Below are 7562 nucleotides of genomic sequence, written 5' to 3'. Positions count from 1 at the left end.
GTGGGTCTGACTCCTCTCTCAGCAGCACCCTCTCCTTAGAGCTCCGGCCTCGTCATGTGCTACTATTCCCCAGGTGCCCACAAGCGCTGGCAACCGGAGAGCTGCAGCGAAGGTAACCCCCTCTTCAGGACATCCCACACGGCTCCTGCCTGCCCCCTGCTAGTCTTTAAAGTTGTCTCCACCAACACAGCCCAATTAGCCACTGTCAGAGCAAAAAGAAAAATGTTGCTACAAGGGCCAGCAAGTGGTGTGGAGGTTAAGGTGGCTGGATCCTACAGGGCCAACTGTGTGGTTTGAGTCCCAGACCCGGAGGCTTGAAAATCTTGCCAGGCGCCATGCATGTGCATAGCCATAATCCCAAGAGGAGACCGGAGAAGGGACTGCCACAGGGCCATTCCCCCAGGGGGTGATTCTCACTTTCCCTCTCTCTCTCTTTCTCTCTTTCTCTCTGTCTCTCTCCAGTGAGCACACATGCCCTATAAAAAAATTTTTAAAAAGAAAGGAAGGAATATGTTGATGCAAACACAAAGTTCTCCAACTGTAAATGACCAGCCCTGGGAGCCAACTATATAATAAACACACAGATGTTTAGAACAGAACATTCAGCAAAGGTTTGTCTGGTGTCCGCCTTGGGCTGTTGCAGTTTTCTGTAGTCCAGATTCATGTCCCCGATCAAAAAGAATGAGAAAAACCGACAGAGGAGGTTAAAGCAAAGCAGGGTTTATTAGAGAAGAAAGCTCCCCATAGGGTGGGGGTGAGGGGTCCTGGAGGAGGGTTGCCAGTGAGGGGCTTCTAGTTAGGGTTTACATATCTTAGTCTAGAAAAAGGCTCGGCTTCCTGTAGTGGAGGTCAGCATTCTTTGTTCCTTTTTTTCTGAACCAGTAACTGTTGTAATTTACTGCAAGAGTTTTCTCGGGGCCAGCAGACCATAAAGATCTGCATTCTTTGCCTGGAGGCTGGTGATCACTAGGCCCAGGGGCTTTGAGAGCATTATTTGCAGTGTGGGGCAGGCACAGAAAGCGGAGGTCAGTTGGATGGTGTCTGGCTGCAGGACTCCACGTTGGGCCTTTACCCAATCTGGGGCAGTGTCCTGTATTGCCGGCCACTCTGCCAAGCCCTGCGGACACAACAGTGAAGAGGCTCCAGCCAGGCCCCGAAGGAACTGGAGAGCTGTTTCCTTTGCTGTTTACCAGGGAGGGAAGCTGGTGTCAGGAGATTTATTTCCTCTGCTCTTCCCCTGAGAGTCAAGGGCAGACAATGCCAACCATGGATGCAAAAGCCAGCCTGCTCACTTCCCTAAGGAGGCTCAAGCTTCAGACATTGAGCCCAGACTCCACAGACTAGAGAAGAGGACCGGACTCTGCATGCTCTGAAATCTTGCACAGAAGTATTCTTTTTAAATTAATGATCTGTGGGAGCAAAAAGAGAAAAAAAAAAAAAGTAAACCTACCTAATCCCTATGTAGATGGTGGGGCAAAAAGATGAGGTCTCTGAAATTCGAACTTTGACAGACTGAAAGACAGGCAAATTGGGCCCAGCAGATGACGTAATGGTTATATCTCTGGATTCCCATGTAGTCGACCGCAGTTCCAGTGGCCAGGCATCTGTGCGTGTGTGCCCAAGGTCCCAAAAGGAGAATGGAGGAGAAGGGATTTGAGCATGGCCATCCCCCTTGGGGGGGAGCAGTGATTTCTCGCTCTGTGTCTCTCTCTGCCTCTCTGTCTATGCACAAAGAGATTTTTGCACATACCCTGAAACAAAATTCTCTAAAAGAAAGAAAAAAATTTAAAAAAACAGGCAAATTGTAGATTAAAGCTTACTGTACTTTAGACCCAGGCCTGCCATACCTTTGGAAGTTACTAGACAGACTACCTGACATGAAGACTGGGTAATTTTCTTCTCCTCAAATCCCCTCCTTAGGTATGTATTCCTTTTTTCTTTTTCTTTTTTGTTTGTTTTAGCCATACGGCGCCTGTGCTTGCTGGAGAAAAACAGAGAGAGACATAGAAAGTGAGAAATCCCTACTCAGGGCGCTGGCCGCACTGCAATCTGTTCTTCTCCATTCTCCTCCTGGGATTTTGGGCAAGCACGCACAGGCTCCTGGCGTGATTCTCAAACCTCCAGGTCCAGGACTTGAACCGTAGTCAGCCATGAAGGAGTCCAGCATCTTAACCACTACACCATCCACTGGCCCCAACAAGTATATGTATTTCTAAACAAAAGCAGGTTTGGTTTTCTTCTCAAGCTCATCTATGAATTCAACTTGAATTGGTTGCAGGTGTGTGAGCTAATGAGCTAATGACTTATTTCAGTTAAAACAAGCAGATTCGGGGCCAGCAGATAACATGGTGATTAAGGCACTGAACTCCCACATGGCCGACCATAGTGTAAGTCCCAAACTTGGAGGTTTGATTTCTCACTTTCCTTCTCTCTCTGGTGAGCGCATTGCCCTATAGCAAAAATTTAAATAATATTAAATTAAATGAATAATTCTTGAAAAAAAAAAGGCAAATTCTTGGAACCTGCTGAAAGAGTTACATAGAACCCGGCTGATGTTTTGATGTGCCTCACCAGCCTGATATCAAAGCACACACCCCTCCCCACCCCACGAATTCACTTCCTGAGGAAGCACCTGCTGTCATTCCTGCAGCTCACCCAATTCCTGAGAAGTCACAAATTGTTCTCAGCCATCACAGCCGCTTCGGGGTGATCATTACATTGGGTACAGGAAGTCAGCGCGGAACCCCCACGCCTTCTGTGACTCTGACCAGGGTTTTAACCCAGGACACCTTTAAGGGACGCTGGTGCCCAGAATCCATTCCAGGATCAAAATCTTTTGAGAATGGGCGCTTGGCTATTCCAGTCGGCTCTTTCCGATGTCTCATTCTAGTCAAGAACTACTGCTCTAAGTTTTTCTGCGGGCGACTCATGGTGTGGAGGTATTTGTCTGAAGGAGACCCCTTTTTTCTATATAATTCTAACTTGGTGACCGCACCAAGCAATCATGTTTATTAGGATACCAGGAACACAAAGGGTTAGGGAGGGCCCATAGAACCGCTTACTTTGTTACGTTCACCAGACTCAAAATAAAATGGAAAGGGCCAGCTGGTGGTGTGGTGGTTAAGGGCACTGGACTCCCACATGGCCATCTACGGTTCAAGTCCCTGACCTGGCGGCTTGCTTTCTCACTTTCCCTCTCTGTCTCCGTTTCTCTCAGGTAAGTACATGCTGTATAGCAAATGAAAAATAATAATAAGTTAAATTAATAAATAACTTTTCAAAAAAAGAATAGGGGATTCCTAAGGGAATCGAGTGAGTTCTGCAGTCTCTCCGGCGCCTGCCGTGTTTGCCGGAGACACTCTCATGCCTGTAACGTGCTTGCTTTATCAGAGTCGACTTTGTATTGGAATGGCCCCTGCGTCTTTAACATGCACTGTCTACACCGTCAGTGCCTTCACATGCCTTATCTCACTGAAGCTTCCCATTGCCTCTGTGAGCGAGGCAGGATTGCCACTCCTCAGGTAACACACAGGCGCTGAGAGACATACTCAAGTCTGCAGCGGAGATCTTGTATTCCAAACGTTTTCACTGGCTTTGTCTCATTACAGAAATATGCATATGAATTGTAGAAAACACAGATAAAGGGGCTAGTCTGTGGTGTGGGGGTGAAGGAGTTAGACTCCTACATGGTTGACCATGGTTCAAGTCCTGAACCTGACAGCTTGCTTTCTCACTTTTAATAATGATTTCTTTTTTAAGAATTATTTTTATTTAACTTTATTTATTATTATTATCATTATTATTTTCCAGTTTGATCCAAGAGAGAGACAGAGAGAGAGAGAGGAAGGGAGCAAGCAAGCCACCAGGTCCGAGACTTGAACCATGGTCGGCCGTGTGGGATTCCAGCGCCTTTAACCACCACGCCACTTGCCAGCCCCCTTTCTCACTTTTTCTCCCTCTCTCTCTTTGTCTCTCTCTGGACAAGTTAAAAAATAATAATAATAATTAATAAACTTGAATAAATAATTCTTTAAAAATTAGATAAAAATAAAATTAAAATTATTCAACATTGGGGCCAGCAGGTGGTATAGTGGTTAAGGCACTGAACTCCCACATGGCTGACTGCAGTTTATTTCCCTAACCCAAAGGCTTGAAACTCACTCTGGGCGCGTGTGTATGCTCAGAGTCCTGAGGTGAGAATGGAGGATAAGGGATTGTGTTGTGGCCATTCCCCATGGGAGGTGATTTCTCTACCTCTACCTCTCTGTCTCTGCTTCTCTTTCTCCAGCAAGTACATACACCCTAAGGAAAAAAATTCTAAACAAAACAAAACAAAACAAAACCAAGGTTTATTTCTGACCATAATATATATATCCAACATCTCAGCCCCAGCCCTGTGGCCCAGTAGTTAAGGGAGCCAGATCCCATGAGGCCAATTCCTAGTTTGAATCCTGACCCTTGTACATGCCCAAATCTGAACAGGATGGAGAAACGGAGAAGAGACTGCAGTATAGCCACACTCCATTGGGGGTGCTTTTTCCTTCTCCCTCACTCTCTGCCTCTGGACAGCACATCTGGCAAATAAATTAAAAAAAAAAAAAAGTTCAACATCTCCCCTCCAAGAGGAAACCACTGTGGTGCACAGAGCCACCTGCAGTTCCAGTCCTGAACGCTGCGACTTGAAAAACACGCCGGGCATGTGTCCATGTCTGCCCCAAATCCCAAGAGGATGATTGGAGAAGGGATTGCGCATGGCATCCCTCCCGGGAGGTGATTCCTCATTTTTCTTCTCTCTCCTGTCACTCTCTGTGCCCTGTAACAAATTTTGAACAAAATAAAACAAAGCAAAACAAAACTATCGTTAATGTTTGAAGGTATGTCCTTCCAGTCTTTTTTCTATACTGAGAGGCAGTAGAACTCATTTGATTTCCTTAAAAATCTCCCATTTTTGGGAACCAGCAGTTAGCGTAATGGCTATGTCGCTGGACTCCCACGTAGTCGACCGCGGTTCGCGTCCTGGACCCGGTGGCTTAAAACTCACGCCGGGCGCGTGTGCGTGCGTGCCCAAGATCCTGGGAGGAGAATGGAGGAGAAGGGATTGTGGCGTGACCATCCCCCCTGGGGGGTGATTTCTCGCTTTCTGTCTCTATGTCTCTCTCTGTCTGTCTGGCGAGCGCACACGCCCTATAGTGAAAAAAAAAAAAAAAACCTCTCAAAAAAGAAAAAAGACTAAAAAAAAAAAAATCTCCCATTTTTAATTTCTTTTCTTTTTTTTCCCTTTTTTTCTTTTCTTTTCCTTCTTTCGTTCTTTCTTTTTTTTCTTTCTTTTATTTTTTAAAGTGGTAAGAGAACGGACTCCAAAACCTGCCAGAGTCAAACCATGCCCTGTGGCTTACTAGCCTGCGACTGACCTTGGCAGGTCATTTTTCTGTTCATTGCTTTTAGACTTTTGCCACAGGGCACATATGCTAGCTGGAGCAAGACTGTGGTGAATCGCCCACAGGGGACAGCCACACCCAGTTCCTTCTCCTCTTGGGATCACAGGCACACTCACACACACACGCACACGCACACACACTCACACACACGCACGCGCACACACACTCACACACACATGCGCCGTGTGATTTTGAAGCCTCCAGGTCCAGGACTGGAGCAGTCAGTCATGTGGGAGTCCAGCTCCTTAACCACCACGCCACCTGCCGCCCCCTCGGCAGGTTGTTGAACTTCCTTTGCTTGAAGTACAGTGGGATAATTATTAATGCAGTACCTAACATAGCGTGAGGATTAGATGAGTCAGCATCCTTGAACTTAGAACAGCACCTGACACACAGAGACGCCTCCGATACTGAGCTTTCTTTTTCCAAAAATGCTAATAAATGGCATTTAAATAAATGGCCTGTCTTCCGTGAGCTGCTCTTTTCTCCAGTTCTAACTCAACGTGCTGTGTATATGTGCATGTTCACGCATGGTCAGTAACCGTGTTCTTTGTTTCGATCGCTTGTCGTTAACTTCACTGTTCTCCACTATCATGCCCCCTTTTTTTTTTTTGCCATTATTTTACATACTAGATATACATACAAATAAATCCGCAGTTCTTCAAATAAATTCCCTTTCAATAAAGTTTGGTTTGGGGCCAACAGGTGTCATGGTGGTTCAGGGGCTTAGACTCCCACACCCGGTGGCTTGGTTTCTCACTTTCTCTCTGTTTCTCTCTTCCTCTGGTGAGCACATGAGACCTATAGCACATTTTTAAAATAATAATAAAATCTGGCACCAGCAGATGACGTAATGTTTACATCACTGGGCTCCCATGTAGCCGACCATGGTTTGAGTCCCGGCCCCAGCGGCTTAAAACTCACACCAGGTATGTGTGTGTGTGCTCAAGATCCTGAGAGGAGAATGGAGGAGAAGGGACTGTGGCGTGGTCATCCTCCCTGGGGGGTGATTTCTTGCTTCCTGTCTCTCTGTCTCTCTCTGTCTGGTGACTGCACGTGCCTTAAAACAAAAGCCTCTCTGAAATAATAATAATTAAATTAAAGTAAATAGTTATTTTAATTTTTTTCCCTAGGGGCGAAATTACTAGGACACAAAGTAAATATATAGGTAAAACTTTTTTTTACCTATGTATTTAGAGCATGTGCGCTCACCAGAGAGAGACACAGAGAGAGTGAGAGAGAAAGTGAGAAATCATGCCCCAGGGGGACAGCCACACTGCAATCCCTTCTCTTCCACTTTGTTCCCTGGGTTGGAAGCATGCATGCACCCAATGTGATCTTCAACTGTATTTATTATTGTTGTTGTTATTATTATTTAATTTGACCAGAGAGGGACAGAATGAGAGAGACCAAGAGAGAGTGAAAGTGAGAAGGCAAACCGCCAGGTCCGGGACTCAAACTCCAGTTGGCCATGTGGGAGTGCAGCGCCTTAAACACCCTGCCACCTGCTGTCGCCTATAGTAAGACTCTTGGTACGTATTACCAAACACCTTCCAGAAATGTATCCATAATATATATCCTCACCTTCAGGGTCAAGTTCCAGGTTTCTGGCTTTGACGATAGCATCTCCCTCCTCAGTCTCTGTGGCTTTCTCTGACACTGGTCTGTAAGAGGAGTGGGTGAATTTACATAGAAGAGAAACAGTTGAAGGAATGTTAAGGTTTTTAAAAGATAAAGATCACGTGTTTTATATACATATGACCTTCTATAAAATATGCCTGTGGGACAGCTCTTTCTCTGGGGGAACGTGGCTAATTAGGTCTATTTATTCAGCACAGTTGGCAGCTTCCACAGCTAACAATCTGGCAGTTAATGAGCTACAAAGATCTGGAAAATTCCACTGACTCAAGCAGGTCAGTGTTTGTCCCCTAGCTGATGGCTTGGATTGGGGAAGACTCCGTGAGTCAGGCATTCATGACCCAAGAGCCTATATTTTGCCACAGGAGAAAAAAAAAAAAAAAAAGATTGATGTAGTTTGAATGGATGGTTAGAGCTGGACTGACTAGTTGAGGGCCCAGCAGTTGGCATAATGGCTGGCCCTGGACTCCCCTGTAGGTGACCACG

At 45.9% G+C, this 7562-nt stretch overlaps 1 pseudogene; it reads left to right on the top strand.

The window, feature by feature from the left end:
* The first annotated feature begins 7373 nt into the window (after nt 1-7373).
* Nucleotides 7374-7562, top strand: part of LOC102494975 (proteasome subunit alpha type-2 pseudogene) — a 1506-nt pseudogene continuing 1317 nt past the window's right edge.

This window comes from Tupaia chinensis, unplaced genomic scaffold (assembly GCF_000334495.1).
Source record: "Tupaia chinensis unplaced genomic scaffold, TupChi_1.0 Scaffold000628_1, whole genome shotgun sequence".
Taxonomy (NCBI): domain Eukaryota; kingdom Metazoa; phylum Chordata; class Mammalia; order Scandentia; family Tupaiidae; genus Tupaia; species Tupaia belangeri.
Note: the sequence above shows the minus strand (reverse complement) of the source record. Positions and strands in the feature narration are given on the sequence as shown.